This window comes from Siniperca chuatsi, linkage group LG3, assembly GCF_020085105.1.
Source record: "Siniperca chuatsi isolate FFG_IHB_CAS linkage group LG3, ASM2008510v1, whole genome shotgun sequence".
Lineage (NCBI taxonomy): Eukaryota > Metazoa > Chordata > Actinopteri > Centrarchiformes > Sinipercidae > Siniperca > Siniperca chuatsi.
This window is the reverse complement of record NC_058044.1, coordinates 12,654,569-12,679,845: the sequence shown is the minus strand read 5'-3', so window position 1 is coordinate 12,679,845 and position 25,277 is coordinate 12,654,569. Positions and strand designations below refer to the sequence as shown.

General features: G+C 39.9%; 2 long non-coding RNA genes across 3 annotated transcripts in view; one reads left to right on the top strand and one right to left on the bottom strand.

The window, feature by feature from the left end:
- The first annotated feature begins 832 nt into the window (after positions 1-832).
- Positions 833-25,277, top strand: part of LOC122873348 — a 53,940-nt gene continuing 29,495 nt past the window's right edge. For both annotated transcript variants that reach the window (XR_006377403.1, XR_006377402.1), the window contains exons 1-4: positions 833-1,071; positions 6,494-6,636; positions 9,928-10,017; positions 16,680-16,822. This is a non-coding gene — a long non-coding RNA (uncharacterized LOC122873348). The remainder of the gene's footprint in view (positions 1,072-6,493; positions 6,637-9,927; positions 10,018-16,679; positions 16,823-25,277) is intronic.
- Positions 12,081-19,282, bottom strand: LOC122873349. The gene is made up of 3 exons (XR_006377404.1): positions 19,120-19,282; positions 16,652-16,764; positions 12,081-12,145 (listed from the first exon to the last, which is right to left on the bottom strand). It is a non-coding gene; the product is annotated as an uncharacterized LOC122873349 (long non-coding RNA).

Here is a 25,277-nt window from a genome sequence, read left to right as displayed (position 1 = left end):
GGATGAAACGCTACTTCTGATGAAGCAGCTTTACAGAACTGCTTTAAGACTGACTGTTAATGATGATGTCTTGGTTGAAGTAGAAGCCTTAATGATGGACCCACCACTGTTGGATCTGCTCCTGTTCACTGAGATACGGCAGTTATTTTTTAAAATGTATTTATTTATTTTTACTATTTTTGTTATATGAAACACAAATTATTTTTCTGAGAAACCAAATGTGAGCTGGTGTCAAATTTATGAGAAACTTTCTCATAATATCAAAATAACAAGCCATAATTATTGAATTATGAAAAACAAGTTACCAGTAGATTTATTTAAATCATTTCTTTTCTTAAAAGTGAATTGGCTGTTGCTTTGGTCTCAATAAATGGACAGCCAATCACATGACTGGCTCTATCCTGTTTGTCTTGATTGACAAAGACTTTGTTATAAAAAGTGGCATTAAGGAATGAAAAAGGTCACTGGAAAAATTGTGTTTTGAAATAAAAACAGCTGGAATAAATTAAAATGACCTGCAATGATTTTGAGATGATATAATCAGGATGAAATAACATTTAATAATATTGAGCAGAGTATTTTATGGTTATATTACATACTTTGTCTGTATTTATTCGTGTGATTGTTTATTCAAGAAGGACTGATTTTATCTATTTATTTAATATTGAACACTTTGGGTCTCCAATCCATTCCTACAAGCAATAAGAGGTAGTATTGCCAAAGTGTTGGATTTCCATTAAAATAATAAAAATGCTGGACAACCTGTCCACAGTGCAGCACTGTAAATAACTTACTAACAGACGTACTCATACAATACATACGTCATACAAACTGAAGCGCACGCCATCTTTTTCTCCGGGCATTTTGGGGATTCCTCTCTCAATTAGAGGGAAGATAACGTCCAGAAATAATAATAACATTTCACTAATGCACTCATATATTCGGTTTTGTTTCTCCAAATCACGAGTGACCGTTGCATTGAACATAGCAACTGTAGCGTTATATGTGAAAGGTGGAGGCAGTTTTTGGGCTACTGACACGGAGTTGGCATTATACTTGCTGCATGGACAGGTAAGCAACCTGTGATGTACAGTGCAGCTAATGTTGGTACAATAAGCTAGCTAGCTAATGTTGATGTTCATAAAAGACACTTTCATTTTTTTCATTGTGCCTTATGGAAATCTACTGTCAGTACACAGACGAGGCAAACATTATATTTCTGTCCCATTTGTGTGGCATCCTACAATAGTTAGCTAACAGGTGGTAAGCTGGAAATGTGTTGTTGCTGATGTTGTTTTAGTGTCCTATGGCTGCAACTATTTGTTGCCAAACAGCCATAATTTGACAGCTCCTTAACCTTACTTGTTAGGACATCAACTCTCAAAATAACAGCATAAATCCTTTAGGTGTGTAAGCCCATAGAAGTCTCTAAGACAGATTTATTTCTACTTCATACACTCAGTTGTCAGTTTATTAGGTACACCTAGCTAAAACTAATGCAGTCTAAAACAACAGTCCTGCAATAAAGGTTATTATGTTCATTTCTTGTTAAAACTGTTTTAGAGAGGTCATTGTGGAGGATGTAGTTTGTGGTGCTGTTGAATTGTATTGCGTTTAGGCATGGGACGATATGAAAATTTCATGTCACGATTATCCTGGCCAAAATAATTGCGATTCACGATATTATCCCTATAATCATCACAATATTTTTAAAACTCTTAAAACGGCACTAAAACATACTGGAATCAATTTACCTTACATTTTGTTAAGAAACAAATATTTTTATTGCATCACAGAGGACACATCTTTTTAGTGAAAATCAAACAATCTTAAATAAGGTAATCATAAATCATAAGGTCTCCCTGCATAAATAAAGGATAAATAAATAAAAAATAGCAACATTGTGTGAGTCTGTTCTTTCTTACATGATAATTTCTGTATTTTTTAAACCCGGCTCTATTTTTCAATTCTCTACCATGATGTCAAATGGTACAGACAACAATTTCATCAATTGCATCAGTATAAGCCTATATAATTTACCCCCGACTTAAGAAATACAGGAATTATCCTTTAACGAAAATCCATCTGGACTGAAAGTCCAACTGGCATTGTGGCTCTTTTCTGTCATCAAAGTGCTTCTAGCCTTGTGGCCTATAGAGTGAGATGTGCCAAACCTTGGCAATTCAAAATAAATCAGGAAATCAATATTGGACTGTATGTTAGTGAGCTAGACAGCTTTTTCAAGTCACTCGTGAGGATATTATCATCACGATCAACTAATCTTGAGTGTTTTTTGTCTCGATCCACGATAAAATTGTATATCGTCCCATCCCTGATTGCGTTATAATGACAGGTGTTTCTATTATTTTGTCCATCCTATTTATATCAATGAGGGGAGACTAAATAACAAAACACCTCTCTGTATAATGAAACACAGTTCAAGTGTGTGTCAATTCTGAGTGTATATCCAGCCTTTACAGCTACAAAATGCAGCCTATGACATTTACATTTTTAATGTTGTGACATCAAGTATCAATCTGATAAGTGAGGAATTAATACAAAAAGTATTCACATAAAAAATTTGAACACATGTTCTCTACAGACTTATATTTATCTCAAATGGTTCCCAACCTGTGGGTTGGGACCACCCCAAGGACTCACCAGATAAATCTGAGGGGTTGTGAGATTAGTAATAAGATCGGAAATAGGAAAGAAAAAAACTGAGCATATTTATTTATTTATGTTTATATATATTTATTATTTTTAAACTATTCAAATGAAATAATGTGACAAGGGAACACTGCTCACAGCCCATAGACATTCACACCTTGTGATGAAAGTAAGCAAGTAGACTGATTGCTTTAAAGGGTCACAAGGTAAAAAGGTTGGAAATCACTGATCTACAACAGCAAGACTTAATAGGCTGCTGATATTGAAACACTTTATTACGGACTACACTAATGATTAGACTACCCGCTGAGCAACATATAGTTTATGTGATTAGACTTTTTTTTTTGGCTTTTATAGCAGGAAAAGAACAGGTGTAAATAATAACCTTAACGATGGCTGCATTCCATTTAGGTGAGACTGTTCCATGGTCCTGGTATTGTACATTCTGGTTCATCATAACTGTTTACTGCGATGCTTGAATAGAAAAGAAATATTGTTAATGTTATTAGTTACACCTGCTGTGACAAGTTAAAATCTACAAAAAGAATCTATTCAGAATAATTACCTTTTTAGCCACTTTAATTCATACTTCAGTGATCAGAGGTTATAACCTCAAACATTACTTAGCATATGTGCAAACACATTGCCAAATATTCTCAATGCTTAATGTGTTTAACAAATAGGCTGGAAGTTAATCCACATTATCTTGAGATCTTTTTTAAGTTCAAACTAGAGCAACAACAAAAAAAAAGAAAACAGTCTCTTTGGCATGACAACTTCTTTTATGTTGAGCTGAAATGAGGACCAAATAGACAATAAACGCTTGCTGTCAGAGCCTGCCATTTCATATGTAACAGATCAAATTATGAGAGACCTTGCAGTGCAGTGCTGGGGCTCAGCATGGGATTAGGGGGCAACTATCTCAAGGCTGTGCTTCTCAGATAACCGCACCTAAAGCAACCTTTTCTCAAACACACAATTACCCGTCCGCTCCCTCCCCCAATCCCCCTCACCACCTCCCTTTTGAATTTCATCAGGGGCTTAATTAGTATACAAATAAAACTTCCCTTATCTCCCTCTCGCCCTAATTGGCCTGTCTTTAGTTATGCCTGGTGAGTATGTGTTAGTGTGTGAGAGAGCTGGGGCCCCTGTAATTAGGGTGACCGTGTTCACCTCCTCTCAGACACACGGGTGCTCAGGCAGTCCATGGGGAAGGTGGGGCTCTACATTGTGCTGTATGTGTGTTTGTATGGGGGTGGGGGGTGCTCAGGATTATTGCAATCTGCTCTGCAATCATTCTTGGATTGTCCCAACGGTGTTCTCATGAGCCAGGAGGGCTTTGGGTGCTGCTGGTTCCCACTGAATGGAAGGGGCATCTTACTTTTTTCATTCTCCCTTTTCTCTCTGCCCCCCCTCATCTGAAGTGTTTATCGATTATCTCGTCCCGCTCTTCAACAACTTAATATTGGGTGACAGTGCACTGTGTTCTCACCGTAATTAGAGTTCAGCTCAGGGGTGGGGGTGCAGGGTTGTGGGGGGCAATTAGAACCCTTTGTTATTAAACTTGATTCATCTTCCTTCTGCATGGCTCTGCCCTGCTCTACTCTGGTCTCCGCTGCTCTCGGATGCTTACCAAGGGTATCAGGCCATCCAGCCTCCTGAAATTGGCTAACCCACAAATTACAATGTTTGCTGCTAGACTTCTCCCATCTGCCCCCCCACTCTGAACCCTTCCTCCCAGGTCTGCTCTCTGTGCGATGCCAATAACACACAGTAATAACTGTAAAGATCCCCAGTCATATCCACGCCAATGCTTGGACTTACAATCACAACGGAAGTCCTCAAGAGCCACTGAAAATGCATTCTGTACTGTATGACTGCACACATCGTTTGATGAAAGTGTTTATTTGATCGTGTTATTTATGACTATACATTTTTTTATTTTTAAGTCTAATTATTAGTTCAGATTCATTTTAAACCTTTCAGTTGTAGATGCTGTAATCTTTACATCTGTTGCGTAGTTTGGTTTGTTTGTTTGTTAGTTAGCTCGGTACTGGAAAAATCTATTAACAGAAGGTTAGGCCATGAGCTGGGGAAGAAGTGATTCGTTTTTGGTGGAAATCCAGATCAGGTGCAGATCCAGGAAAGGATTTATTAACATTGCAGGATGGACATTTTGTAACATTTTTGCTATTTTAACATGAAGAACTGCATTTTATAGAATAGAAAAAAATCGGGCAAGTGTATCTGATTGTTGTTGTTAACATTATCATGTTTTGTAGTTTTTTTTTTTTAAATTATAAAGCTAAGACCAATGTGAGCCAGGTTTAGTTTTGGTTTAGGGAAAGAAAGAAATCTACCAGCTACTTCTGTGCTTTAAAGGGTAATCAAAACTATGTCAACTATTTTATCCTTTCAACTATTTTAAGTTCAGACCATTGTACATAGCATTTCATATTAAATACCTGACTAAGAGGAGGTCTACATAACGCTTATTATTGTACATTTCAAATGAAGTGAATCTCTAAAGTGGAAGAGGACTGTCACAGATACAATCTATCATATCCTTTGACAGGCCAGGGTCTCAGTTTGATATTTGCCAGTATCCAATATAGAGTTCATCTTGGTTCTGTTGCCAATAAAAAGCTTTTTTCCCTGTTTATTTTCCACTCATAGGCATTGCAAATGACCTGTATAAGTACTACATAAATTATAAAATATAGGCATAAAAAAGGTATTGCAATACGTGTGTAAGTAGAGGCTTTTCAGAAAAGCAACACATAATGTAAACAAGACCACAGAGTTAAAATGTGTTCTGCATTATGCCTTGCTCCAGTGGTGACTCAGCTGTGATTTACTTGTTGTGTTAAGGGTTATTGCCAAAAATATGGTTAAGTCTGTTGCAGTGGGTGGCGCCCTGGTAGATCACCCAGTTAAAGCCTGTATCATTAAGGCTGAGTCCTTACCGCAGCGGCCCGGGTTTGATTCCAACCCGGGGCCCTTTGCTGCATCATGTCATCCCCTCTCTCTCTCCCATTCCTGTCTCCCTCTGCAGCTGTCACTATGTAATAAAGGCAGAAATGCCCAAAAATAATCTTTAAAAGTCTGTTGCATTGAAGACTGAACAATTTACAGTTTAGTTAAACATTAAATTATTATTTCTGCCACCACTGAATCAGCCTCCCAAGTATTGCTCTCACCACAGTCAAGATGCAACAAGATGCAGCAAATAACTTAATATTTCCATTTCTTAAAAGTCTATTTCATCTGCGTAATTAACTTGTCTTAACTAGAAATCAGTACAAAAGAAATAAAATTAAAGTAATCAAACAACACTGAAAGTAGTACTACTTTTGGCATAAATCAGAGCTTGCGCTGATTTCATTTGTGTTAAGTGTGACCTCGAAATCATCTTGTAGGCACAGTTATCTACCAATTTGACAAATATTCTAATCAAGCAAGTTTTGAGGTCTATTATTTACAGAATGATGCAACTAATTTATTTTTATTACCACATCTTCATTTTAATAGCAAATAGTTTACCATTTGAGTCTTGTTCATGAAAAATAACTCCTGTTGATAGCATTAGCAAATGTAGTTGTAGGTGTTGTGGTATCACTGTAAGCAACAATTTAGCAAAAAGAGTGAACTTCCTTCTACCACCACCAATATAACTGTCAACTTTGTGTTCTCTATTCCTTTGCAGCACCAAACATTGTTAGTTTGAAGAGGTGATGTGAGTTGACAATATTCTCCCTACTCTCCCTTCCACTCTGGCCGCCTCCCCAACCCCTTATCCCCACCCCTCCGCCCATTCTTTTAGGAGTTTGATATGGAGCTTATGGGGAAAAGGAGGAAGATCAATCCTGGTGTCAGCAGCTCAGCGCACATCTCTCCCAGTAACGGCAGGACAAGTGTCAGCTGGAGGAGAGGCAGCCGCCATGCAGAGAGAGAGAGAGCGAGAGAGTGAGTGAATAAGGGGGTGGTGGGGGCGGAGGGGGGGAGAGAGAGCCCTCTGCATGGCAGCTAAGCAAGTGAGCAAGCGAGCGGCCCAGCCCAAGGGAGTGCACCTCCAGTAGACAAAAGATCAATTCTCTCCATTTCACTCTCAGCTCCTGATAACAAGCAAAAGTTCAGCAAGCCCAGGAGCTGTCTTGCCTTTGAAATGTGCATTCTGGTGTGCTACACACATGCAGTTGCACTCTCATACAAGTGGCATACACACAAACACAGTCACACTCACACATTTGAATTAAGACACCCAGTGGTTTTAGGAGTGATTAGAAATAACTGTTGTGTATTTGTTTTCTAGACATGAGAGAAAAATTAGGAGTAAAGTCCATGATGGAACAACAGCGTCTAAAACAGATTTTCATTGGGTTTAATGAGTGCAGATAGTGTTGGTTTCTTTGAAGTTCTGAAGTTACAGTCATTGTTTTCCTTGATGAGGATACTTGTTCTCCAAGTTTGTCATCTGCAGCATCCAACATTTTTGATATGTTACAAAATGTCCTTTCTGCAGTGAAAACAGCATCCCTTAGTTTGCATTTGGTTCAAGATAATAAAACAGACAGTAAGAGAAAACAGCACTAGACAGGAAGCTGTTGCATTTGGTCAGAATCAAAGCATAATTTGTGACAGCGTGCCGTGCCAAGGGTGTGTGGTTTGGATCGTGATTGCGGGTAACATTGTTATTGGCAAAAGGCTACGGTCAGTCAAACCAGAAACATGCATCTTGAAGAGCTTCATTTTGTTTTTCCTGCAGACACAAGTGTAATTGATAACATTCTCATTTGGGGGAGTTTATGGAATATATTGTTTCCTTCCTGTTTGTGCTGGTACTCAAGTCACAGCACTTGTTTTTGTTAAAATTTGAAAGAGTTCCCTCAAAACCACATGTTTGTGGGTGAACCCTAAGATGTTCCTCATTAAAAGTAACAACTTTTTCAAACTTTTAGATTATTGAAATAAATGTATGAGATGTCACATTTATAGTAGCCATTCTTTGTCCAACACTGACACACACTCTTTAAATACTGTATTTCACAGTCTGAGCATTTAATCCTTTTGTACCTTCTTCAGTTCCCATAAAACTCTAGGTATTTATCTAGGTCAAGTAAAAAAACTTCTCAAACACATTGCCAAGGTTCTACTACTTGAAAGTCAACAACCAAATGTCTTACAAAAGTAGCTAAAGTTTATCTCATTTCCCTGTTTGGTGTTTCTTGATGAATCCTCATTGTCTATTTTGATCGTTAATTTGTCTATAAAGGTCTAGAAATCTCTGCAAAATTCCAGAGAGGCTGATGGTGTATGACAGTTCTGTAGCTGGTTCTGTTTAAGACAACCACAAACCGAAAGCAATTCTGTGGAGGTTAGAACCTTGCCACTTCTCATCAGAGTGAAACCCAGAAAGAGGGTCACTCTCTGTCGGTATTCAGGACAGACACTGACCCCCAGTACCGCAGTGGACTCTTTACACAGGAGCTGTTGGTTTGCTATTCAGCAAATGTTGATAGAGTTTGGAATTCCCCTTACAGTCCTCCTTCGTTTGGAGTCCAAATGTCATAACAGTCTGTGTAATGTACCCAATGATTAGGTTTCTCTCAGGGACCCCTATTCATGGCCTCCAACAGATGGCCCACACCTCTTTGTATATGCAGATTTAGTCACTGGGAATGTTTACAGATTTCGTCATTACATGGACATCCATAGCTAAATAGGCAGTAACTGCGGCAAAAGCTGTCATCCAGTCAGTGTTGTTTTTGTCATGTTTTGGCTGAAAGAAACAACTTGCAAAGAGGGACAGCCAGTATCACACAATTGACCTTTTACATGGTTTTCAATTACTGGAGAGAGGAGAGAAACGGAGGGGTCCCTGTAGTGCAGCTGTCTCTGTTGTCTCCTCTCCAGAACATCTGTCCATCGAACGTGGCAATGGCTCCTCTTTCTCCCCGTGAGGTCGCCTGGCCTGCCCAGGATGGGCAGGTGTATGCTGGGCCAGGCCCCTCTGTCATTAAGCGGCCCAGCTGTGCTGTCACGTCTGGCATAGAGGCAGGTGTCATCCATGACCCTGTCTCAGCCCCCTTGGAGGGGCATACACAGACCTTGACAGGGCAGCTGAGGGTAAAGCCACGCATGGAATATCTATGAAGGACGACCATGTCGTCCCCTCCTCACACCCTGGTGGGCGCCACCTCCGCATGCTTGCTGCCCTCCTGCCAAAGTGCAGGATGGGCCCTCATCAGCCGTGTCAGTCAATAAAAAGAGAGAACATCATACCTCCCCTCCTGCTGTGTCCTGTGTGTCTTTTCAAAGGAGAGTTTGGAAAGAAGGACAGCGTGCTGGGAGACACTTTCACTGATGCACTGGCGAAATATAAAGTATATTCACTAAAAACCAATTTGACTAGTTTTATGTGAAAATATGGGCTACACAGTTTGTACATCTTTATGTGATTTGAATTCTTAATAAATCAGGTCACACCACTATGTATAAAATTCAGGGTGAAAAACAGTTCACTATCACAGTAAATTATTTAAATTGAGACACACACACTTTTTTAAATTATCTATCATTAACAACCTCAAAGCAAACCTCAGTTTATGATGTGAGCCTCTGATAAAACTTAAATATGGGTACGACATATGAGTTGAACAGTTGAGGGTGAATATCAGCCAGGGTTGGCAACTAATTAGAGAAATTTGTGAAGGTGGCAATAAAAAGCCACAAGTACTGCTACTGATGATGAACTAATACCACTTGGTGTACGTGTTGCCTTGGAAACTAGCCCCTAGTTTTGCAACCCAAGGGTTCTTGACAGATTTCAATCAAGCTTCAGTCAAGTGCTATGTCTGATGTAGGTAGCATCTTCTCACAGATTGTCCACAGGAACAATGTAGAAAAAAAGACATACCTTGAAACAGCTGTGTGCTACGTAGTAATTGGATGTAATAATGAAGTTGCTAATGGAGTTGAATAATGGAGTTGCTGGTGAAATGTATCTCTTAATAAATGTTTTTTCATTAAGGTGAAAAATGTCAGTGTTGTGTGTTAAGCAGCAGGAGTGCAGTAGGATAATTTATCAGCATTTATTTCCCTGTAGGCTACACCAAATTGACCAGCAGCTCAGTAGTTCATGATATTGTTAAGAGTCAGTTCCATATTTCATTTACTTCAAGTACCTGATTTTGCTGGGACAAACGTGTTACTAACGACAAAGATACTGACATGCTCCAAACTACTCTCTTTATTCAGCTTCTATACATGCCATGGAAGAAACCAGCATCTCCAGTGAGTGAGCGGTTTGATTTGGTCCTGGGAGTTGATGGCCCAGCAGGTCTGCCTGTAAGTATCCATTAAGTGACCATCAGTGGTTTAGACCAGTACATATTATTGTGGGAGATCTAGTCTTGACATTGTGATCAGAGCTATGGTTGGAGCAGGAAAAGAAATGAAATGGAAATGAGTAACCGATGCTTGGAAAGAGAAGAGGTGCATTTTTATTTTAAACTGGCCATGTTGCATAGTCACAGCTGTGCCAAAAACTGTTTCAGTTTTTAAAGGAGGGTAATTTTGTGCAAAACGAGGGGCGAACAAAACTGCTTTTCATGCGCCTAATTTGAAAAACAGACATGTTTTGTGTTGCATTATACGGTATAGAGGTAACATATAACAAAAAAATAACAAATAAATACATTGTGTTCATTTTGGCTACTTATTGGTTGACTTATTGCAATACATTTATTAAAACCAAATGCAAACATTTAGAGCATCTCACAATTCTGCATACATTGTGAAAGCATTCTGCCAACATATCTCTTAAAAACACATTTTTTAAAGAAAAAAGTGCAATGATTTTGCTATTTTCTTGAGTTGCATGAATAGTTGGCATTAAAATGTGTGAAATTTAGTCTCTTTCTCTCTATACTATAAATTGTGATCTAGAATATAGTCATTTGCCTTGAAAACTTTGTCATAATTAACTTTTAATGTAAATTATGAAGCATTTTAAAAAAGGGCAATATTATGCTCTACATTATTTGATCCTCTGATATTTCTGTGAGCTCTTTCAGTGTTGTGGACACAGTAGAGAGGCACAGAGGGGGGCAGCTCTTTTTGGTTGGTTTTCCAAAATGGCCTGATCAAATTAAGGAAACACTTCCAAGTGAAAGCCAACATGGCTGAACGTTTTTTAGGATACTGCATCTCCCCACTATGGCAGTGTCAAGGGGAAGTCAGCTTAATTACCTGTGTGTGCAGGCCTGTAGGACGAATGATGAATGTAATAATGTCATTTGTTATTTACATTGCTTAAATTATTTACATCTTCATACAAAACATTGCCTTATTTTTCTATGGCTAGCTTTATGGTAATTTAATTTCATAATCATAATAATGTTTTATGTTATATGTGGATATGGGGTATGCAATTTGCACATTCTCTAAGATTCTACAAATGTCACAACTTACAGATATTCTTTCTTTCCGATACACTGATGATATGTCGTTATTGTGTATGTCTTCTTTAAGGTATCAGTCTACGTAGCCTGGCCATCTCCAAAGTACTGCTGACAGTTGTCAAGTCCTGTTTGTCTAATGTTTTGCAGCTCAGGGAAAAGAACTCTTTGCCCTGCATATTCCAAAGATTTAATTAATTATGCTGTGGTTAGTCTGTCTTCTGATGTCAAGAAAGTTGCCAGAAATTTAGGAGTTATCTTTGATGGCAATCTAAGCTTGAATAACTCAAGCGGATTAAGTTTTGCTTTACCATGCAGAATATCTCCAAAATAGACTTCAAAAAAGATTTCTATGAAAAATCTCTCTTGCGTTTCCAGCTTGCGCATAAGACTTTTTGAGGTGCAGTGTAATTTTTAAAATTTTTAGGCCATGATGGGTATAGCCACACCTGTAGAAAAGCTTGAATATGTAAAATTTTACCCTCAGACATACAGAGATTGGGCGACTAAAAGGGAAAATCCACCCTAAAATAGAACATGCATATAGTATGTTGCTTCTATAACAGTTCTGATTTGTGATTTGAATCAGTTTCTTCTTAAGCAGAACAATCCATAGTCAGTAATGGAACAGCTCCTTCTACACCATGAACGCACACTGGAAGTCCTGTGATCAGATTAAAGTCCTATATGAATTTAGGGATGCTCAAATAAACTATTTCCAGTGACCCCACAAAGCTGTATAATTAAGTTCCCAAATATCGTAGTCGTATCTGTGATGCCTTTCAAAAATCAAAATTCTCAAGTGCACATTTCTTCATCTAAACCAGAATCTACCCTGAATCTTCTTTTGACCAGCAAGAAATCAAAAATGTGATGTTTGTTTGGTCATATTTTACTTATTGGATTTTTTAGTGTCAGTAGTGTAATTCCCAGCCTCACCTACAGTGTACACGCACACGTCTGGTGTTATTGGCAGCTCGCCTTCATCCACCGACACCTCCAGCGTCCCTGGTGGCCTTTGTCACAGAAGAAAGAGAATGATCAATATCCCAGTTAAACTAGACTTTCAAAGCTGATCGTAGGGCCTCGTTCTGGGGCCATCTTCTTTAATGAATTTTCTTTCATTCCACACAAGTTTTTAAACATCAAACAATAAATCGGCCAGGGCACAGTAAAATATTTAGATCTATTGACTGCGTTTGAAAAATGTAGAGGGCAAAAACTCTAGTGGTTTGATGCTGATACATTCTGAACACTTTAATCCACCAGTGTTTCCTTTTATCTGCCTGGGTTTCTCCAAAAGAGGGGAAAAGGGCCTCAAGAATGTTCTCAAAGATCCAGCAACTCTTTCTTAAAAGCTCCTTACCTTCAATTGGTCTTTTCTAACAGTGATTCTCAGTGTTCTTGGTACCAAGGCACACTTTATAAAAATACACCCACGGTACACGAAATGGTTGATTCTATGAGAAGATCAGTCAAATCCTTGAGAGACTGTTCACCTTAAGTGACAGTGGGTAAAGGACCGGTTCCAGAGAAAAGAAATGTAAATGTTTGAAACTAAATTCTGTAATCTGGTTTTGATCATTTTCCTCCTATCAATAAAATCTCACATGTGGAAATGTGGTGTGTACAGCATGGCAGTGTGACATTACAAACGTTGAGAACATCTGTTTAATAGCATTGGCAGTTTATTGTAGTAGCGGTGCATTTCGTCATCCCCACCTCAAAACAACTGCTAGAACAAACCCTAAAAACAAAGAGGTGATAAAGATTACATCTTTAGTAAGATGCCACATTAGTTTTTTTGGTGGAAAGGTGTTTTGACAAGATATCTTTATTCTGCCATGAAAGGTCCCACAAACAAAAAGGAATCAGGAATGCTGGTGTAGTAAAATTTCGTCTGTCTTTCAGTATTGACGGGTTGTTTTCAGATGGTACAAGCCAGAGATCAAAAAGAGTGTCTGAAAATACGTTATGCTGTAGAAACATTTCATGAGACTCAGCGAGTTTGAGTAGAGCTACACTTCAGTCAGTGTGTTTTGTGTATTTAGTGCACATCACAGGGTTTTTTTCCACCCTACAAACACTTCTCTATAGGTTTAGTGAAATCTCGCTTTTGTTATTTTTGGTCAAAGTCACATCAAGGTGAACATCATCGCCTTGGTCTGACCCCTTGTGGAGCCATTCTTCCTAATGTAGTAATAAATTGTACAGTGTGTGTGTGCATATTTTTGCATGGCTGGTGTGTGCATGTGTGTGTTTGGCTGGCGTGACAGCCTGGCCTTGACGTTAAACATCTGTTGGGTGATTCATTCGGCTGCGGATGTAGAGTGACACCAAGGCACATCTGCCGAGGTGCGGGCGATCCCTACAACCTGCCCCTCGTAAGGCCCCAGCTTCACCACCCAAACCACTTTTCTGATGATTGCGTCATTTTCCCTCCGCTCCGCTGCTGCTAGTTCACAAAAGTGACATTCTGCTTTTTTCCCCCATTGTGCATGCTGGAGAGCAGCAGATGCATAGCCTTGGGGAGATTTAGAAATGGCAAACACAATGAAACTCAAGAACCTGGGAAAAAAAGTGATCCCAGATAAACCTCATTTTGTCCTTTAGAGCCACGGCAGAATTAACATCATGCTAAAAATATGCAATGCTTTTTGCATTTTGAATGTACTTAATATATCACAATAGAGAAAGAGAAAAGATAAGTGCCAGAATAATTAATCGATTAATTGGTTAGTCAGTCAACATAAAATAAATCCTCAACAATTTAAATAATCTAACTGTGTAAGTAATTTAACAAGGACAAAATCCAAATATTTGCTGCTTCAAGCCTCTCAAATGTGAGGATTTGCTTCTTTTCTCTGTTTTATAGCATTTTAAATTGAATATCTTTCAGTTTTGGACTGACAAAAACAAGCAATTTAAGAACTTGTTATGGGCGTTTTTCTAACTTTTTGTAGACTAAACAATCAATTAATCCAAATAATAATTGACAGACTAATCAATAATGAAAATAATTGTTAGTGGCAGCCCTAGACAAGATTGTATTTTATTTTGGCGCATAGTCATCATCGGAATGTATTATATACTGATACACACACGATAAATTTATTCCACCAACTGGTAAGATTGAGAAATCATTTGAGTTTAAGTGACAGATGCTTCTCTTCACTACTGTGCAGGGCATTGTAATCACTTGAATGAATACAGCTTGACTAATTAAGGTTATGCAGTTGGCTGGCTCTCTCCAAACAAAGCCCAAGTAATGTGGATTGTGTTGTAGCAGCCCCAATAGTATAGTACAGATGCGAGTGGAGTTGATATGCTGTCTGACGTGTCAGTTGGAAAAGTGCTTGAAAGATCAATCAGTCTAGCACTTGATTTTCAACATCATGTTCATGTTTCCACTTAGGCAAAGATATAATTTTGTTGTGGGATAATAAGCTCAAAAATTGATTTAGTGTATTGTCTAGCTGCACCGATCTGCCCTGCTGTTGCCATGACGAAAACACTGAGGAATATGACTGTAACAAATTAAACAGAAATAGGTGATGACTAACAAACACAGCCAGTGCAGATGATGATGACTGAAATGCGCTGGATAGCTGTTCTTGAGCTTGCTGTGCATGTTTGGCACAGATAGAGTCCAAGGACGAGCAAGGCCTTTGATCCTGTCTCTGGGGCGTCCCAGATGTTCCAGCGCAGGGCAATGTCAAGTCTGGTTTATTTGCAGAGGTAATGCCCAGCCATTATATGTACAACTCATCCATCAAACAAAAAGGAACATTTCAGGAATGCGTTTTTCTTTGCACGACTGAGCAATTGAGGTTTGTCAGTGAAGAGAGTCTTGATAGACCATAACAACATCTTCAGCTACATGTGCTTTACAGGGCCCAGGGCACGATGTTTAGTCAGGGCACCCATGGGACATTTCCTCTCCTAGTTAATGCAGATGTCTGAGGAAATTATCTATCATTTGAAGTAAAACTAAATGTAATATTTAATTTCCATAGATGTCATTGAAGTAGAAGTTGTCCTTCCTGAAATCACTGAATAATTTTAATCATGAGGAACTCATTTGAGTGCACTCTGACTGACTTATCATCTTTGAGAAAAGTCTCAACCAGTAGGTGGCAGTATGATACCTGAATCTACAACTTCCCAAATCAAGACTCAATCATTTCTACGAATAAGCACCCTGACAATTTCAACTGACAATAAAATATTTTGCAGTTAATATATACAAAGTGGTATATTTAACCATTATTATTATATTACTATTACAGATCAAACATCCATATTCAAGTCTGATTTAGCATTCTTATCACAGCATAAAATAAAAGCATGCACTTTCATCCACAAAGCTGTGATATTTTACTGAGTAGTGATTTCAGCTGTAGCAATTAATTAGAAAAGCAAAAAGAAAAACATATATAAAATAAAATACTATAGCATCTGACTAAAAGATCAGCCTGAACTTTAGGATCCATTGATTAAACTGTGAACGGCATGCTCAAGTGTTTCCAATCAGCTTTATATGGTATGACTAAAATAAGTGCTATGCTTAAAAACCACACCTGTCCTTTGGCTAAATCGCTTGTTTTTAAAATATAGCTTAAATAGATACTTGGAGTTTAAGATACTAATATATTTTGGGGGATTTTTCCAAGATTCCACAGTTATAAAAATATTTTATGTAGACATATTTTGTTTTTGTTCTTTTTTTTGGTCAAAAACAGTAAGGAAATGTTCTTTAGCTTACCATTTGTAAATATAATGCTAAAGGCTCACAGATCTCAAACCATTTTCCTTTTCTCAGTTTGAATAAAACTACTTCGGCAGTTCACCTTCATGAGAGCATATTTTCAACATCTTCTTCCACTTTGTAACAACACTGCAGCATTTACGCTTAATGCTTGGAATCTTTGGTAAATGCTTTCCTCCGATACTGACGGTATCACTCTTCCAACTGGCAGGGTGAAGGGATAGGGAGCTCTTGTAAATGCATATGTGACACCATTTCCCCTCCAACTATAACTTCAATCCCCACTGAAAGCAATTAAAAGGTAGCTGAAATCCAGAGGACCTAATGGGTTAATTTCTGGGCTTGTTGCTTCGGCAATCCTAACACAATAAATTCTCTTTGTTTGTTTAGCAACTGAGCTCTAGGTGGACCGTTTTATTGACTCTTGTCCAATCACAAAATGATAAAACTTTGTGGCTGCACTGAAAACAACAGTCGTCGTGGATCAGACGGTATGAGAGGACACTGAATATTTTTGTAGCTTATTAAGTTACTTCTCAAAATGTTACAGATATAAAAAAGGAAAAGGAAGGTGGTTACACAATCTGCTACATTCACTGCCTCTACTCAGAATTAGAGATTTATTTTCTGAGGAGGAAAAAAAATCAATTAGTGCTAAATTTATTCATGGATTTCTGCGATCAATGCGAGTCCACTCAGAGGGGCTCGGTGGGACCCAGTTCATCCCCAGTTAATGTGTTTGAAGGGGAATTACCATTGATGTTGTTTTCCCTTCCTCTCAGGTCAAAGAGCATCTCGGAGCTGTCACGGCCCACCTGCCACACGGATGGAACTTCCCTCTAGTCCTCACCGTTACCCACAAGGCACCTGGACAGCAGATAGGATGGCGTGGATTGGAAGGTTGATGTGAGGGAAAGACAATCAGGTTGGTTGGCTGTGTTGAATATAACATACCCACTGTCAGGGAATCTCTTACTAGAGCTAATTGTGAATCCAATCAAGGCTGGGAATACTGGCTATTGATTTACCTCACTAAACACATGCAATAAACAAATACAGAGGGAATACATTATGTATAAATTCACTCACAAATGGCTTTCACATCCACAGAATATTCATATAATCTACAGTAGCGCTCAGTTTACTCCTATTACTGGTCTGCTAGGTGAAAAACAGCTGTTCCTCAGTCTCTTAATTTACTGAAACCACTGTAATTTTAATTCACATGACCTTTCATGACTTCTTGATTGTTTTCATAATTCTTGCGTACTTCATAATGCTGCTCCGAAAGATGTGCGGTCTTATCTTCTGAAATGTTCCTTCAAGGATATTCTTTTCGCTCTAAGTATTGATTTCAAACAGTTCCTGCACACAGGCTATATTTCAGGTCAATTAGACATATTTGGGCATTTGCAAATCATTTTTTTTCTCTCAGATCCTGGGGCTCTAAAACTGCACTTTTGGCCCTAACAGCACTGCTCAGATTCTCTGTGGAGCTTGACATTTTGATCCGCAACAGAGACTAAATGATAACCGTTTCCTTGTAAATACTGTTGCCTGCAGGGGAGGGTTTAAATAGACCAAGAAGGACTTTTCACTCACTCACTTGTTTATATTCACAACTCATCTAAATATGGACAGCTAAAGCATTTAGAATATAGTGTGCATTGCATGTAGCAGTGAGAGCCTGCAGAGTAAGTAATGCAAGGGGAGACCCATAATTACAACAAATTAGTGTTAGTAATTTTCTAAATTACAGAATTACAGAAAGATAACAAAAAGGTTGTGATTGTTCGGTGCAGACTTTCTTCACCAGACAATATAATTCCACTATCTCTCTTTCTGTCACTCTCTTTGTTTTGTTTTTCTTTAAAGAGAATATATTTAAAGGTTTTTTCAGTTCATGTATGAAAGAACAAGCTGCCTTTGTTTGAAGTGTTTGGTCTTGGCATCTGTGATCACTCTCATTAGGGCTCTCCCCTCACTGAGAGCAAAAACACTCCAATTCATTTATTTTTATTTCAAACATATCATTGACTGCTGTCTGAGTTTGCATCCACATCTAAGAGAAAGTATTTATTTGAACCTAACAAACGCCCCTCTCTCGATTTTAAAAATAAATGGAGGAGGGATCGATTAGTCACTTACTGATTTTTGTATGTTTTTCCCCTTTCTCTGAAAATACATAAAACGACTAAATAATTCCTTTTACCAATAAGTGCAGAGATTGGATGGAATATTTATTTTGCCTTGAGAGAAAGTCAGTGCTGAAGTTTGACCCCTGTGTATTGTCATGACAACCTAAGGTCTCTGACACTCACGGCTAGATGACAACATCCCACTACTACTGTGTACATGGTGAACCGGCAGCGCCCACACAGGGGAAGATTGACATAAACACTTTTTAATTGAGCTGCAAATGTTGTCAAAAGATGGAGTCATTATTTTAGCATCCCTAAGGGGAAAATCTGCTCATGCAAAAAGAAAAAGAAATGTATAATTAATACGGCCAGTCACATTATGCCCATTGTGAGGCTGAACAGATAGGATAATGTTACATTTTTACTGTGGTGCTTTGAGCCTTTCCCACATCGCTGATAGTGTTCAGTGCTCAGCGGCTGGCTCCAGGGAAAGATTGCTCCTTGTCACATCCTTATCAAAGGAGCATTTTGTTCCTTCTTGCACACAGTTCTTATTCCACAAGAAGGCCTGTGATCTGTTATACATGTGTAGATCCTTCTTCAGCATCCCTCCCTCCCTCTCAATGCTCCGCTGAAGATCAATTGTGTTTGTACTGTATGTGAATGTGTATCAAAGAGTCCCCACAGTCAATGCCTCCACTTATAAGGTAATGTACTGACACGGGAGATTCCACGGGGACTGTGCAGAGCTCTCCGTGTACAGAGGCTGTGCAGCAGAGGGAATGCTTGGGAGGAGGGGGAACACAACAGTCACATTGCGTGGGAGGAGGAAGCTGGATTGATAACACACACCACTTACACAATACTATCTTCACATGGAAAGCAAATATATACCTACATGCACAGAAACGCAAACACATATGCACATACAGTGTTGTCAGTGGATGGTTTCAACATGAAGGGCTCCTGACCTGAGCGTTAGCTGTGCTGATAAATCTCTCATTGAACACCTATTGTGTTTCACAGAGCCACGGGGGGATATGCTGTCAGTGAGAACTTTCATAGCAGCAAAAACACTCACCCAGTTGTTTTATTAATCCTTCAGACTTATGAAGGTAGCTGTCCACGCAGAAGGGGGAATTATTCCCATGCATTTCAATATTATATTGACCTTATAACTAGCCAAGTTTAAGTCAGAAATCCATAGTTGCTCTTGTCTGAGACGTGGGCAGCCTGGTGCTCACCAGCTCCTCCTTCCTGCACTCGCTCTTTTACAGCTGAGGTGGGAGGCAGGTCAAATACAAGGCTGGGGTTTTGCTGGATTTAACCCAGCCAAAGGAGAGAAGTGGGAGGATGCAAGTGATGGTCTGTGCCTGTGTGTGTGAGTGTATGGGTATTTAATACCAATAGGATGTGGCGCGCATTGTCCATATGATGTGTATATGTGCGTTTCTATGTATGTGTGTATGAATGTGTGGATACTTAGGCAGTGACAGAAGGTGACCCCTGTGTCAGCGGTTTATATCCGGTTCATTTGCTAGGCCAGACTCCATTGGCTGTCAGTTTTACTGCCTGACTGTGTCAGCTGGACAGTGTTAAGTCTGATGGAGTGTTTTTGCCTCTGAAGCCATCCTGAACAGAGAGACAAGGAGGAGAGCTATATAACAGGCTCAGTGACAGGTTCTCAAAACAGGCGGGCCATGAATATGCAAGCTCTTCCACAAACAGCCAGGAAAAAACTGCTTGATGTGGCTGAATCTGAAAATAAGCAATTTTGCCATATTCATGCAGCAGCATTGACACTTTTAGCATATTCCTCGGAGAGTCTCACTGTCTCTTTTATTTTATTTCTGTAGCACAAGTTAGAGTTTCTTGCCTGTTTCATCACTAAATATAAAATAATGTTTCACTTTACTGTCACAACATAATGAAAACTGGAGAGGCATGTGCTAAGGGATAAAAAGAAATCATAATTGGATATTTTTGAGAAGTTATGATATTTGTGCATTTTTTAATTATGTGATTTTGCAAGTAACATATCTTGATTGATTGGGATAAGGACCTCCTCTTAGCTCCAAATGTGCTTCCACCCTCCCCTGTTTAATGCAAATTAGGCGAACATGTGCCTTTGATATTGAAATTATCTTATTGCTTTCCTACAAACATTTCAGCAGAAGAAATGGAACTGCGTGTGCACTTTCTTACTGTAAGTTACATTTACCTCACCATGGCCATGAGTTTCATTGGGACCCAGAATTAATGTTTTCTTTGTTAAGAAACAACTACAGCTACAAATCATCTAAAAACAGAATAATACAGTTATTTTGTTTTGTGAAACGTTCAAGTTCAAGACAAGTTCACTCACATTACATCAAAATGTAACGGTTGGAATAATCACAACATAACCTTTGCCTTAAAAAAATACAAACTTGGCAAAATTAGGATTTTTAATCTATCTGATCTGAACCTGATCAAAGAAAATGTAAAGAAGAGTAAGAATCTGAGCAAGCTTTTGGCAGTTTTTGATACTCGTTGCTACACATACATTTTGGTACCAAACAATTAGTGAGGTTTGATAACCAGCCCTACAAGTAAATCATGCAATACAGAGGAAATAGGCAGTCTAGGGGATTTACTAAAGTCGCTTTATTCTGGGGTTTGTAAAAGCATGGATTCAATAATATTTCTTTGGTGGATATGCGCTTAAACAAGACAAATACAGTAATTACACTGTACATGTAATAACGTGTGCTTCCCAGGAGTCACAGCGTTGTATGTTTTTTCACGCTTAGTGTCTTTTCAGGACACTGTGTTGTATGACCCTTGGGGTTGCTTTATGAGGTGATAACAGGACATTTTGTGTGTGTGTGGATAGAAGTGTCTTTGTATTAACACAAATGGTAAATGCACACAGGCCTAGTGAGAGTCCCACTGCAAGAGACACAGCCGCCTTGACCTCACGGCCCGGCTCTCCCAAAGAAACAACACACCGACTCACTAATTACCTGCTATTGTCTAGATAAGCAGTAGTAGAGTTATTGGCTCGTCCTTCCCACAACTGCCTGCTTCTTCTGTTTTCTGTTGCCTTGTTCACATATCTTGTAGATGGCATTCAAATTGTTTGCAAAGAGATTGATAGGGATATTTTCATGTCTCCTGCCAGGTACTTTGTAGACAGTAAATTTGGGGGAAATCTCAGGAAATCAGACGTTGTGTGGGATTTTACTGTGAAAAGGGTTCAGGACAGGATCAGATTGGCTCACAGTTAAAGTTCCTCTGGTCTGGCCACCGTTCTGTACGAGGGGAAAGGGTGGTGATGCTTTTAAGTGTACTCCTTTCCTGTTTAGAGGAAGGGGCTGTACATTCCAGGACACACACACACATACTCGCACATGGGCACTTATGAAGACATTCTTGTTCATGAGCACAGATACTTTTATGCGCACCACCTAAACAAACTTTATACTTAGTATACATTTTACAGCACATACACATAAGCGTGCACTCACACATCTAAATGCATGCACATGCCTTCCTGCTCTGACACACTCGCTCACTCAGTGACTCTATCTTCCTCTCCTACTTTGTCTCTCTCTTTTTCTCTCACTCCCTTTACTGGAAGGCCACTCTGATAGACCCCCTCATAAGGAGAGACACACCATCCCAGCTGATTCCAGGGGGAGTCCTTCAGAGGCAGCACTTCCAGTGGCTTCAGTGCATTAAAGCTTTTACCTTTCGCTTCTAAAGGCATCGGGACAAAAACAGGCCAAGCTCTTTCTCTCCACCAGGGAGAGAGAGAATGCATTGTCTTGTGAGGACACTGATTACTTAGGAATCAGTCATCAATTATTCAAATGATGGCATACTGTATTGCCTCCACCTTTAGTGACAAGACGGCCTTTCAAGGCTGGGAAGTGCAGAGACACACCCTGCCGGCCCGCAAGAATCAATACAGGCCTGGGTAGTTAGCTTCCTCGCTTTTGTTTCAATCTGTCTCTTTCTTTATACCAATGTGAAATTAGGGCCGTGGCATTTCACATTTGGGAAACCTTGAAGTGCCAGCTGCTGAGAAGGCCACAGGGCTAAGGCAGGCCACCATGGAGGCCTGCAGGGTTTGGAAACATGCCCTTGGCGTGTCCCTCAGTTCACTCCACCGCCTTTTTGTCAAATTCTACCCACTCCCGTTGGTCTCTCCAGTGCCTGTTGTCTTAACTTAGCTGATTAGCTGTAAGTGAGCCTGATGAATGTCCGCAGTTCATCCACAACACCTGGATCTCAGGAGAATTGATGTTGAAGGTGCCTCAAAGATGGAGACAGACGAAAAAAGGGGACTTTCTCTTAGACCAGTCCAAAGATTGGACCACCCAGGATTTGCATACTTGAGGTTTTTACTTTGCTTTTCTTCCTTGCCTCCACTCAACGGTGTTGCAGAGTTTTCCCTGGACCAGACTTCTGGCATACTTTGCACTCCCGCTCCTTAGTCACTGTCACTGGAACACAAAGAGCCCAACACACAGCCCTGTGTCCTGTCCCAGACTGTCTGACCTCTCCTCTCGGAATGCCTTCGCCGCCTTGTAATATTTGCTAATAGAATATCCTCTTAGTCTGCTGCAGAGCCAGAGCCCTTATTTTGAACAACCACAGACCACTAAAAAAAGTCAAGTACCCCAGACCAAAGAGCCAATTAAACAAATGAAGCTTAATTCTAACCTGATCAGCTAAAGTGGATGGTCATTCTTTATTTTTTGCTTTTATTGTCATTGTATTTTCTAACATGTTATTCCAGAGAGGTCTCTCTGACTTTCCTGGCTGTGTCAAGGTCAATGGGCATGCCACTGCTGTTTATTTGCAGGCCATTTGGCCTCTCAGAGTTTGCCTGTGTTGCTGCTTGTGACACGAAAGAGTGAAGAAAATGTGAAGGGGAGAGGAAAAGTATGGGAGGAGCTGGAGGGAGAGGTGGGGAGGGTCGCTGGAGGAGTTGGATAACAATGGCTGGAGTCCAAGGTAGGCTAATAGTATCTGACACAGTGCAATTTTGAGGCTTATATCAACATTGTTTTTACAGCTGTAATTAAGCCACCTAATCAGAAGCACATTGGTCGGGACAGTCTGGGGCTGTGAGGGGGCAGACACACACAGTGAGCTGTGTTCAGCCCTGCGGCAAGGCAGCAGCACAGCACTGGGCTTGGGCTAGGTGGAGGCCAGCCAAGGGAACTGTGGGTGGGAGAGCATCCTGAGTGTGACACACACATGCACACACATACACACATATGTACACAAGGGCTGTGCATTGTGAACCAAGGCCACACTGAATGAGTATGAGTTTAGATATGGGGAGGGAGCAGTTTTTTTTTTCTGCATGTATGTATAGAACTATATGTGTGTGTGGGAATTTTGTGGTACATCCGTCCAAATTGTATTTGACGCTGTGTGTGTTGCAATAGTCTCCTGGTGGCGTGCATATCTGTGTTTATCAAGTGCTCAATTATGCCCAAATCATACTTATACACGCATGTGTGCTCAAGTGCATTTCCATGTTTGTTCAGTGGACGTTTTATGGTGTGTGCCTTTGTGCAAAAAAGAACAGCGTGCAAATGTGTATATGAAAGAGAGAGGGAACATGTGCATGTGTGCGGTCGCCTCAGCCCCACAGAGGTTTACCCCACCCTTGTCAGGGCCCAGTGCCGAGTCACCCAAGTCTCAAATGGCAACAGCACATAGACAGGCCCACACAGACACACACACACACACACACACACACACATACAGAACAGGACGCGAGCTCAGCTGGGGCCAAAGTCAACAGATGAGCTGGTCTGAACTGGCTTGCTGTGTGTTCTGATTGTAAATTGCACTGGTGATGATTAGAGAACTCCAGCACAGGATGTCGACTCTTAAAACTGTCCAGAGAAAATAATTTTCAACTATGTTCAGGAAACTTTTTCTTCTTTCTCTCCTTTACACCCCCCCCCCCCCTTAATTTAAACATCATGGGGCTGTATGTGAGGAGGTGGAAGGAGTTGGTGTGTAAATTGGTTTAAGGCCTCCAGAGTAGAGGCTGTTTAGAGTTTCATCTTATCTCTGCAAGTGCACACGTGGACCCATAGATTTCTATGCACATACATACCCATGCAAGCACTTGGAAATATCCCTAAAATGTCACTATGCTTATAATTTTTTGTGTGGACATCTGCATACACTTTTCTTGATCTGTGTATGTTTGAGAACAGGACATCACCGTGTGATATTTCACTCTGTCTAGGTATGTGTGTATTAACAGCATTACCTAATTGTTTATTCCAGTGTGACTGTCCGAAAGTAGGAAGAAAGATCAATGAGGGTTTGTGTAACAGAGCCAGAGGTTGATGGGGATGAATGATTATTGTTCTGCTCTTTACCTCCTACTCACTGTGTCATGATGTCATCATCCTGAGCCTCACAATACTGGGCTAGCCCAGCTTGTTGTTGTCTTCTACATCCCCACAAAAACCACAGCTTTCTGACTCATCACTCACTGACATTACACTGGGCTTGTCTGATGGACTGTACAGAGAAGCAAACCTAGATAGATGCATCCCTTTTGATGTTGCTTATATTACTTATCAACGTCAGTGCCTATGTGGTAGCATTATAGATGTCCGTCTTTGATATGCAAAACATATTTTGGCATCAATTAACATACCTAAAATGACAAGCCACTAAAGTCAGTATATTGGACTGGACACTTGAGCAGAGTTTGCTGAATGTCCTACAGTCTGTAGCCAGCTGGCAGATTTTGTCTCACATTCTTGCTCCCCTGCTGCGTTGCCCAGCTTGGTGACCATGAATGTGTTAGCAACTACTGAGTCCTTTCACCACGTCCTTCAGGCTAATTTAGATTTATGTCCTTTTTAAATACTTTGTCATTCCCTTCCTCTACAGATGACATTTTTGCTTCTCTGAGTCATACAGTATATACATTGATTCATTTTTCAAACATAGAATACTTTGAGGAAGTGAAAGAAAAGGACTGAGACAAGGGAGGGAAAGATGGACGGAGAGAGAGGAAGACAAGTTTGTGTGACTTGTCTGGAACAGTGCGTCGCTGCTTGCTTTAAGTTTGGCAGTTGTTCCTCTCTCCTTCCCTTGTTACTCCCTCCTTCTCTCCCACCTCCACAGAAATGTCCAGCTTGATTTAATCAGGGAGGCAGAGGGGAAATCAAACTGGGCGTGGGACCAAAAGCCTCCATGTGGGGACAG